Here is an 11878-nt window from a genome sequence, read left to right as displayed (position 1 = left end):
TAGGCCAATAGAATCCACAACTTAGGACCTTTGTAGCAGTTCTCGCCCCACCATGGTGACCACCATAGGGTGAAGAATGGCAAGCTTCAAGAATACCCAATTGCTCTTCTTCTAGAACACATCTCCGGATAACACCATCAGTGCAAATTTTGAAGAAATATGGCTCATCCCAATAGTAGTCCAGGCAGTCCCGTTTGAGCTTCTTCCTTTGGTTTGAGGAGAGCTCATTCGGAACAGTGCCACTCATAAGATAGTTGGTCATATCGGCAAACCATGGCATCCCAGTCATAGAAATGGAAATGAGTTGTTCGTCAGGAAATGAATCATTGATCTCAAGGCCATCATGTGGCCTCCCCTCCTCCTCCAATCGGGACAAGTGGTCCGCCACTTGATTCTCACTACCCTTTCAGTCTTGAATCTCTAGATCAAACTCTTGCAATAGAAGCACCCACCACATCAACCTTGCCTTAGAGTCTTTCTTGCTCATCAAATAACGAAGTGCCGCATGGTCGGTGTGAACAATCACCTTTGTACCCATTAGGTACGGGCGGAACTTCTCCATAGCAAAGACAATGGCTAGGAGTTCTTTCTCGGTCACCGTATAGTTGACTTGGGCCTTGTTCATGGTTTTGCTAGCATAGCAAACCAGATGAAATATCTTATTAATTCATTGCCCCAATACCGCACCAACCGCCATATCGCTTGCATCATACATGAGCTCAAATGGTAAGATCCAATTTGGCGCGGTGATAATAGGAGTGGTAGTCAACTTATACTTAAGTAGTTCAAATGCCTTCATACAATCTTCATTAAAAAGGAACTTGGCATCTTTCTCCAAGAGTTTGCACAAGGGGTTTACCACCTTAGATAATTCCTTGATGAATCGGCGGTAAAACCCCGCATGACCTAGAAAGCTTCTCACTCTCTTTACGGAAGTAAGGTGAAGGAGTTTGGATATCACTTTAATTTTTACTTTACCAACCTCAATACCATTCTTGGAAATCATGTGACTGAGGACAATGCCCTCCTTGACCATAAAGTGACACTTCTCCCAATTCAGCACCAAGTTAGTTTCTTCACAACGTGCCAATACCTTATCCAAGTTATCCAAGCATTCTTCAAAAGAATCCCCCACGACAGAAAAATCATCCATGAAAACCTCGAGAAAGCCCTTCACCATATCGGTGAAGATGGATATCATACACCGCTGAAAAGTTGCCGGTGCATTGCATAACCCGAATGGCATCCGCGAGAATGTGAAAGTGCCATATGGACAAGTGAAGGTGGTCTTCTCTTGGTCTTCAGGTGCAATAAGAATCTGGTTATATCTGGAATATCCATCAAAGAAGCAATAATAAGCATGTCCGGCTAACCTATCCAACATTTGATCAAGAAATAGAAACGGAAAATGGTCTTTCCGTGTAACTTTGTTGAGCTTTCTATAATCCATGCACACTCTCCACCCGGTGATAGTTCTTGTGGGGATCAATTCATTTTTGTCATTTGTTATCACAGTCATGCCCTCTTTCTTTGGGACACATTGCACCGACGAGGTCCACGAACTATCGGAAATAGGGTAAACCACCCCGGCATCCAACCACTTGATGATCTGTATCCTTACTACCTCTTGCATGGCCTCATTCAATCGTCTTTGATGTTCCATGGAGGGTTTGGCATCCTCCTCCAAAATGATTTTATGCATGCAAAAGGCGGAGCTTATACCACAAATATCCGCCAATGTCAAACCTATTGCTTTCTTTCTCCTTTGAAGCACCGCAAGGGTGGCATCGACCTGCACTTTAGTTAAGCACGAGGAAAGAATAACAAGTAAAGTGGAACAAGGGCCTAGAAACTCATACCTGAGGTGTGAAGGCAAAGGCTTTAACTCCAAGGTGGGAGGCTCCTCGATTGAGGGCTTTGTTGGTGGAGTCTTCCGGTTTTCGAGATCCAAGGAAAGTTTTCGGGGCTTATAAGTATATGATCCCATTCCTTGCAAAGCATTGACACATTATATAAAGCCTTCCTTCTCATCCTCATCATGGTTCAACAACACAATTTCCAAAGTATCTTCCACTTTTATCACAACACTTGTGTCATCAACAATTACTTCGGTTACCAGATCCACGAACGAACACACTTCGTTGCTATTTGGTTGCCTCATTGATTTACAAACATGGAATATCACTTTTTCATCGCCCACCCGGAAGGTGATCTCTCCAGCTTCCACATCAACTAAGGCCTTCCCTGTAGCAAGGAAAGGTCTCCCCATAATGATTGGCACCTCGTAGTCAACCTCACAGTCAAGAATCATAAAATCTGCAGGAAGGATGAACTTGTCGACCCTAACTAATCATCTATTATCCCCAATGGCCTTTTTATTGTCCGATCTGCCATTTGCAACCTCATGGACGTGGGTCTCGATTTCCCAATCCCCAACGTTTTGAACATATAATAGGGCATCAAGTTAATGCTTTCCCCCAAATCACATAGAGCTTTGGCGAAATTGGCACTCCCAATAATGCATGGGATTGTGAAAGCACCGGGGTCTTACAACTTTTGATCCATGGAGTGCACCATAGCACTCACTTGATGTTTCATTTTGATCGTTTCACAGTTCATTGATCTCTTCTTTGTTACCAAATCCTTCATGAACTTGGCATATCCCGGCATTTGTTCTAAGGCTTCAACCAACGGCACATATATGGACAAACTTTTCATCTTATCAATGAATTTCTTGAATTGATTCTCATTGTTTTGCTCTGCAAGTCTTTGAGGGTATGGAGGAGGAGGCCTTGGCATTGGTACCTTTGGCACTACCGGTTCCGGCATATCAGTCATGTGCTCCCTAGATGGGTTCACTTCTTCTTGCGTCTCCTCCATATTTTCATCAATATCAATCCTCGCTTCTTCATTAGCTTGAACATCATTGCTTGGCTCATCATCATCTTGCACCAACACATCATTACCCACATGTCTTCTTTGGTTTGAGGTACTAGTAACTCCACCTCTCCCACTTCTTGTTGTCACAGCCATTGCATGCCCCGTATTCCCACCTTTCGGGTTCACCACCGTATCACTAGGTAGTGCCCCCTTGGGCGAGTATTTAAAGCTTAAGAAATTTGACCAAGTTGAACCTCCAAGTTGCGGATAGAAGTGTTGTGGGAGGCTAATTGGGCATCAGAGTCGACGTTTTTCTCCATCATTTGCTTAAACATGTTTTCAATCCGTCCCATTTCACTATTGGAAGAACTAGGACCTTTAGACGGATATGGAGATAGGTTGTTTGGTTGTTGATACATCGGGGGCCTCTGAAAGCCCGACCCTCAATTTCCTTGATTGCTATTGTTCCAACCCCCTTGATTATTATTGTTCCCCCAATTGCTTTGATTGTTCCCACCCCAATTACCTTGATTATTTCCTCCCCAATTGCCTTGATTACCTTGATTACCCCAATTGCTTTGATTATTGTTGTTGCCACCACTCCAATCTCCTTGGTGGCCTTGGTCGTTCCAGTTTCCTTGGTTTTTTTGTGATCTCCATTGTTGTTGATTTGGAGCATTGCTTCTTTGACCTTGATAATTGTTGACATATTGAACCTCTTCATCTTGCTCATCATATGAATCATCTTGATTATACCCACTATTACTTTGCTTAAATTATTCCGAATGGTTTTGTACTTGTTGACCTCCTTGCCGTCTCTTCTTTACCATCATGTTCACCCCTTCCATAGCATTCACTTGTTTTGACCCTTGAACCTGTTGAAGCTGAGCCTTGTCCAATTAGTTCATGGTGGTTGTCAACTCCACAATAGCTTGCCCATGATCATGTAGCTCCTTGTGTAGGTGAATAACATTTGGGTCACCTTGGGGAACATTGGCTCTACTTTGCCACGCCGAAGAGGTGTCCGCCATCTCATCCAATATTTCACAAGCTTCAAAATAAGGCATGTTCATGAAGTTAACCCCAGCGAGTTGATTTACCACACACTGATTTGTTATGTTGATCCCCATGTAGAAGGTCTGGTGGATTATGGCCTCGGTCATATCATTGTTCGGGAATTCTTTGACCATGGTGCGATATCTTTCCCAAATCTCATGCAACGGCTCATTGGGCTCTTGTTTGAAAGCTAAAATTTCATCCCTTAGTGTAGCCATGTGCCCCGAAGAGAAGAATTTGGTAATGAACTTCTCTGCCAACTCATCCCAAGTGTGGATGGACCGATTGGGCAATCTCTCTAACCAGTCCAAAGCCTTTCCGCGTAGAGAAAAGGGAAACAACCTTAACCGCAGTGCATCCTCGGTGACATTTGTTTTCTTGGTCCCCCAACAAGTATCGACGAAACCCTTGAGATGCTTGTAGGCATTTTGGTGTGGAGCTCCGGTGAAAAAACTCCACTGCTCAAGCAGTGTAAGCATCACGTTGGTAATTTAGAAGTTGCCCGCCCTAATCCGGGGCAGGACTATTGCACTTGCATAGCCCTCATTCGGCAACACCCAGTGCGCTGCTCTTGGTGGAGATGGGGGGTGGGACATAATCTTGAGGCGGTCAGCCTCCCCTGTTTACTTGAGGCTCGGGATGAACCTCATCCACTTGATCATCATCTACCCCCCCCCCCCCCTCCCCCAATGGTAAATTTTTGAGGGGCTCGTTGTTAAGGGCCATTTTGTACCTAAAAGCAATTCACAAACAAAATTAGTGACTCGGAAGGAAAGAAAGACAAAACACACAAATACCTAGATATATAGATAAATCCTTTTAACTCCCCTGCAACGATGTCAAATATTGATCGGGTCCAAGCCCACACTACTATTGAGTAGCGAGGGTAGTCGATACAGTTTTAACCCAACTAGGTCGGGATCGAATCCACAAAGAGTTAATGTTTGGAATTAAGTTTATATCTAAGCTAGATGCGGAATTTGAATCTAATTACACTTTCACAAGTTTGGGGTTGATTTCTACTTCTAACTTTACTCTAAAGATTGCAATAATTGAAACTAAGGACAATATTTTTGTTGTTGTTTTTCAAATCTTTAAAGAGACTAGGGTAGTGACTTCTACCTAGGTGGATATCTAACGGGTAGCAAAATCTAGGGCAAGCTTGATTAGTTGGGATTGTAATATAGGTATCACACCCGGGTACTCACTTTATACCTCTCGGTAGTTTGAGTGATTTTGCCCAATTTGGCTTTTTCAAGTCCAAATGGGTATTCATGCAAATCAAGTGATATTAGCTCAAGTTGGGTATTACTATCTCTAGGTTTAACCCTTTTATTGGGGCTATCAATTTCTTGAGTTCACCCCAATTCCTTGTTAGCCTAGTTTTCCTAGACTTAGTCCCTATTTCTCAAGTAGAGACTAAGTCATAAAGGCATGAATCAATTTTTATACCCATTAATTCTTGAGTTCTAGCAACAACTAGGCTAAATATCACTAACCCATTCATATTCAAGCCCTAAAATCAAATACCCCTTAAATACCCACACTAGGGTTGGGTCACAATCCTAGCTATGAGTTTAGCTACTCATGAAAATAACAGAAATTAAGGATGAAATGAAGATAAAATCGATAATATTAATTTATGGAATGAAAATTTAATGTTAAGAAGTGAATCTAGTGCAAAATTTCCGAAAACAGAAAAGTTAGTTGTCTCAGGTGCTCATACAAAACATAACATAACCTAAAAATGACAAAAAGTTCTATTTATATTAAGCTGAAAATATCTGACAAAAATGTCCCTGCGGAGGTTGTGCGGCCGCGTAATTCTGAGTGCGGCCGTGCTCTTGCATTCGCAGCCGCATAATTCTGATGCAGTTCGCGTTCTTCTCTTTTGGATCTGGGTTGAGATGAACTTTCGCCGATCGCATAATTCTAAGTGCGGCCGCGCTCTAGATTATGCGGCCGTATAAAAGTGATGCGGTCCGCACTTACTTGAGTTTAGCTTGAAATCAACTCTCTGATTCTTCATCTTGCGGACCGCATAATTTCGATCGCGGCCGCACAATTCTGGTGCAGTCCACACTTCTCTCTTTTGCTCAAGTTGTCAGCTTTCTGAATCTCAGTCATCGCGGTCCGTGTAATTTCAATTGCGGGCACACAGGGACTTTTACAGCCGCACATTTCTGGTGCGGTCCGCGCTCATCATTTAGCCCAAAATCATACTCTCTGAATCTCCCTCTTGCGGACCGCATAATTATGACGGACGCATCATGGCTTTCGCGGCCACAATATTTGTGCGGTCCGCACTTCAGACCTCTTTGCCTAGCCTTGGTTTTTATTCAAATTTTGACTCCTTTGTGAGTTGATTTTGATTCCTTTAGCTCATTTTGAACAATTCCTGCAAGCAAGCATATTTCATTAGTTTTCGGAAATACCTTCAAGCATTTTTGGCCTAAACCACAGGTAAAAGAGAGCAAATAAATAGGTTAAAATCCCTACTTATCATGCTCCGATTTATAAGTCCGTGTGGGAGAAAAACTTTGTGAGTTAAAGTGCATGAAAGAAATGGGCGAGTATCAAGAATAAACAGATAAATCATATATTGTATGAAAGGCCACTGAACTTTGGCGTCTCCAAGTCAAGTTCCCCGGATATTTTGCGAGCTATAGAGAATGATGGGTGGACACGCCTTGCTCAAGGGCCAATGGGCGAGGTAAATTTGACTCTTGTACATGAGTTGTATGCGAATTGGGATCCTAACAATGGAAATGATATTGTTTGGTTAGAGGGACCGAATTAGAGTAATGGAGAAGAGAGCAGAGGCCAGACTTGGACAACGAATTAGCATTGAGGACCGAGGTTCGCGAACGGTCCTCCTCGCAGCCTGAGATATGATGAGGGAGTTTCTGACACCCACTCTACTATTGATCATTTATTATATGTTTTTGTGATAATTTAAGAAACTAGGGACAATGCACTCTCTAAAGTATGGGGTGAGGGTGTCAGAATTTGATTTTTGTGGCATGTGTTTAACTACTAGTGATACATTTTATTATGATCACACTTATAGCCATTGTAATTGTATAATTGCAGTTAACTTTTTATTGGCATAATCCCAAATTTTCTTTAAATCATGATTCTTTCCCGAGGATGCCATTTTCTTGAACCAGGTATTCTTAGGTAGTTTTGTTTCTTAATATTTGTAAAAATTTGTGATGGAATGCCTAGACAGTTTTCTTGAGGGCTAAAAGTCCAAAGAAAAAAATACAGAAAGATTTTTTTCCCTTTGTTTGTTTTGAACTGATAATGGAATGTGAAGAGCTTGAGTATTGTGCCTCGTGACATATTTTATATCGGGGCTTAGACCTGGAGCATTTTTGCCTAGTACTTGCCTCGTAATTCTTGTGATTATGTGCCTTGAGAATATATGTGATTTTATTTTGACCCTTGGGCTCATCTTTTGATTCATGTTATATACTTCCTATATGGTTTAGTTGTTAAAGACAATAACTAACGTATACTATCCCAAGATTTAGCGTCACAAGCACACGAGCTTCTAAATCTAACTAAAAATAAGGTTTTGAAAGAAATACAACACTGTCCGAAATAAAATGGAAACAGTACAATGAAAATAGGAAAGTGACCCTAAGGCCTATGGACGGGATGAAACTCTACCTTGAATCACTCTCTGGTCCGCTAAGTACCTCTCGGGACTCCGTCAGTACTAAAAACCTCTCCATTTATATATATATGAAACAGGGTAGGGACATGTAAAAAGGGGCAATAAAGTCATGTAAAACGGGGCAACATGCGAAAACAATAAGTAAGAATCACCAAGTAAATCTCTCTCAAAATAAGCACTGAAACCTTCAAGTCATGTCCACATTTTAGATATCAAGTCAAAGCAATAAAGTCAACAATCCGCACGGGATCACCCTTCGTGATTTTACTCTCATCCTCACCATATATCATAATGCAAGTGCAAGACATCACTTTTCATGCTTTACTCTCATCATCACCATGTAATATAAATAAGCATGTGCATGGCATCACCCTTTATGTTTTTACTCTCATCCTCATATGATAATGATATTAAAGCAAGCAAGTGCATGACATCACCCTTCGTTTTCTAGCCTCACGTTCACTCAAGCAAAGATATTAGTATGCAAACAAGGCATGAAAACACCTTTCATGCTTTTCACTCTTCCTCACCAAGCAATCACAACAACACAATACCAAGTAAGGTGGGAAGCAAATTCAACTTCAACAATAGTATTGAACTCCACTTGTCATATGAAAATCTTTCCACAATTTGAGTTAACAACCGATCAACAATTTCCCTGTTTTCAACATCCAATATCGCAACAATCTCAGTATAAAAAGTAACTTAAAATTGAGTAAGCAAATAATTATTATCTATCTAATGCATGGAAGACATAATAAGCGAGTTAACAAGGTACATGTAAGGCAAATTCCCCCCACATACTTATCCCATGGCCTGCGCATATACACTAATCACCCTAATAAGCTGTCTTAGGAACATTCAATGCCCTAATATTCACTTGATGGTAGCCCGAACTCAAATCAATCTTGGAAAATACCTTGGCACCCTGAAGCTGGTCAAATAAGTTATCAATCCTCGGCAGCGAATACTTGTTCTTGATAGTGACCTTATTCAACTATCGATAATCTATGCACATCCTCATTGATCCGTCCTTTTTCTTCACAAACAACACTGATGCACCCCAAGACGAGACACTAGGTGTAATGAATCCCTTGTCAAGCAAATGCTGCAACTTCTCCTTCAATTATTTCAACTCATCTAGGTCCATACAATATGGTGGAATAGAAATGGGCTGAGTACTCAGAACTAAGACAATGCAAAAGTCAATAGTGAGTAAGGGATCTTTCCTTCCACCATATTTGGAAGTCTGAATAAGCATTTAGGCTCAAAAATCAATCTTCCAGGACCACCTTCTTCTTTGTTCTCACTACGCCATCTTTTGCAATCGTTCCCTCTTTTCCGTCATTAGGGGCATCATTAGAATCATAGTCTTGAGCAACTGCATATGATTCATGACTGGTGTTAGATGTGCTCTGGGAGGTGCTCTGAGATGTGAGGGCATATCTTGGGGCTCAGACTGCCTCTGTAGCCTAGACTACTCCTCATTGTGCTCTTCAGGTAGAGATCAGAGGCTTCCCTAGACGAGACATAAGAATCTGACTCTGAGAGGCTTCTAGCTCTCCCCGACCTGCAGTTATTTTCTTGGATATTGCCTTTTGTGCACTTGGGTGCATGTCACCTCTGCCTATATCTTTCCCTTCGCCACCCCTTTCTTTGGATGGCTCTCTTTTTCCTCTTGATCACACAATTATATGTGTATGCACAAAAAGAATTGTCAGTTGATATACAAGTTGTAAAGCAGTTAAGAGTCATGTTAGTGTTAGAGGACACCATAGAAGCAGTAGGGTTTCCAGTTTGTAACATGCAGTGGATAGGGTTCAAGTGCGGTCCGTAAAGAGGAAGTGCGGTCCACACAATTCCAAGTGCGGCTGCACTCCTACACAGATGTTTCAAGTCCTCAAAGAGAAGTATTTGAAGGATAGTTTGGAGTTGCATCTACGACCAGAAATTCAACTACGGTCTGCATAATAGATTTTGCGGTCCGCATTTGAGTAAAAGTACTCAGGTCTGAAGGATAGTGCGTACCTCTCTTTGTGGCTGCAAAATTTCAAGTGCGGTATGCACAAATAAAATGTGGCTGCACATTCAAGGTCATCAACTAAGTTACTAAAATCAGATATTTGCGGACCACACAATTTTAAGTGCGGTCCACACAATCGAGGATAGTGACGGATGGGAGTCATTTCTACCTAGGTTAGGCAATTATGTGCTTAATCCTTCTAGGTAACATCGTAGAGGAATGATAATCGAACACCCAACCCTATCTAAGCATGATTTCACAAATACCCAATGTTAAACTACCCCACATAGACACAAATAAAGGATGTAATCACAGATGGCCTAAAAAGAAGTTAAAAAGCAAAAAATAAATTCAAAAATAAAAATAACAAGATTGAAGTGATGCATACCATATTGTTCTAGTGTAAAAAGATCAAATGGGGTGTGGGTGGATGTTGGGGATCAAAAGTGCAAGAAACTAGTTCTTTCGTAGAGTCTTAGTTAGGGTAAATAGGAGACTACTGTTCTATTTATACTCACACGAGGGTTAGGGTGAAAGAGGGTGAGTGCGGTCGCAGAATTCCAAGTGCGGTCTGCATGCTGTTACCTGGGCGGTGGAGAGCATGTAGTTGTGCGGTCTGCACTTTTTCAAGTGCGACCGCACTTCTGCCAACCTAGTTTCAGTGACTTCTCTGAGATTTCTCTCCTGCAATTGCAAAATTTATGGTAGTCCCCAAAGTTAGCTCCGCACTGTTGGGAGAAAAATATAGAGGACCTGCAATTTAGCACCTGAGCAGCTTCTTGCAAATGCGGTCCACAGGTAAAATCTATGACCACGAGAAATTTTTCGCGGTCTGTATTCCCTCTTCTGCGGCCGCGCTAATAAAAGTAAGGTCCGGATTTCCCAAGCAGGGCACAACTTTAGCCATCATCTCAATATCTAATACTGATCACTTCGCACACTTCAAATCTAGTTAAAAACAAGAAATAATATCTAACTAAAAAGAGAAGAAAGGAAAAGAACTTGGGTTGCCTCCCAAGAAGTGCCTTATTTAATGTTGTGGCACAACACAATATCATAGCATCCTTAATTGGAGTAAAGAGCCGCCACCACATGGCTCTCACAAACTTTTCCCAAGTAATGCTTCACTCGATGACCATTAACCCGAAATATTTTATTGTTCTTGTTTTTCAAGTCTAAAGAACCAAAGAGTGTCAAACCAACAATTTCAAATGCACCACTCCATTTTGACTTGAGCTTCCCGGGAAACATTCTCTATCTTGAGTTGAACAACACCACTAGATCATCGGTCTTGAACTCCTTATTCCAAATATACTTGTCATGAAGGTATTTTATCTTTTCTTTGTACAATGACGAACTCTCATTGCATGGTACCGGAATTCATCCAATTCATTCAAATGTACAACCCGCAAGTTAGCGGCTACATTCCAATCAAGATTCAATTTCTTCAAAGCCTATATTGCTTTGTACTCTAATTCCACCAAAAGATGACAAGCTTTTCCGAACACCAACTGATATGGAGACATTCCGATAGGTATTTTATAAGCCGTACTATATGCCCATAGAGCATCATCAAGTTTCTTAGACCAATCCATGTGATTTGCATTCACCGTCTTGGACAAAATACTCTTTATCTCACAGTTGGAAACTTCTACTTGACTACTTACTTGTGGATGATAGGGAGTTGTCACTTCGTGGGTGACACCATACTTGCCAAGTAAAGTGTCAAAAACCTTATTGCAAAAATGCGACCCTCCATCACTTATGATTGCCTGCGGAGTCCCAAAACCTTGTGAAAATGTTCCTTTTCAAGAAAGCCACCACACTTTGCTTCATTATTGGGTAAAGTAATAGTTTCAACCCATTTAGACACATCATCCATCGCGACCAATATACAGGTGTTTCCGACGTCTGAAAATGCATTCTCAATGGATGGGACAGAGTGAGGTTCGTCACTGACTGTTGGATCCCCATTTGGGTCTAGACACTTCCAAAAAGTTATTATGATAAATGTTTTTGCAAAAAATTCCATCGAACAAGTATTTTTTTTTTTCAAAATATTTTGTGTGTTCTAAACTCAATTTTTGCAAAATAACTGATACTTAACGCTATCTTAGAAACGAGATGCAGACAATTGGTGCTGGATTTTTCTCAAAATCTCTCATGACGACTGCATATAAGTGACGGTTTAACGATCTAACGACCATTAAATTCCTCTTCAAATAAATGCTTCTAAT

Source organism: Nicotiana tabacum, chromosome 19, assembly GCF_000715075.1.
Source record: "Nicotiana tabacum cultivar K326 chromosome 19, ASM71507v2, whole genome shotgun sequence".
Lineage (NCBI taxonomy): Eukaryota > Viridiplantae > Streptophyta > Magnoliopsida > Solanales > Solanaceae > Nicotiana > Nicotiana tabacum.
The sequence above is the reverse complement of the archived record's forward strand: the minus strand, read 5'-3'. Positions refer to the sequence as shown.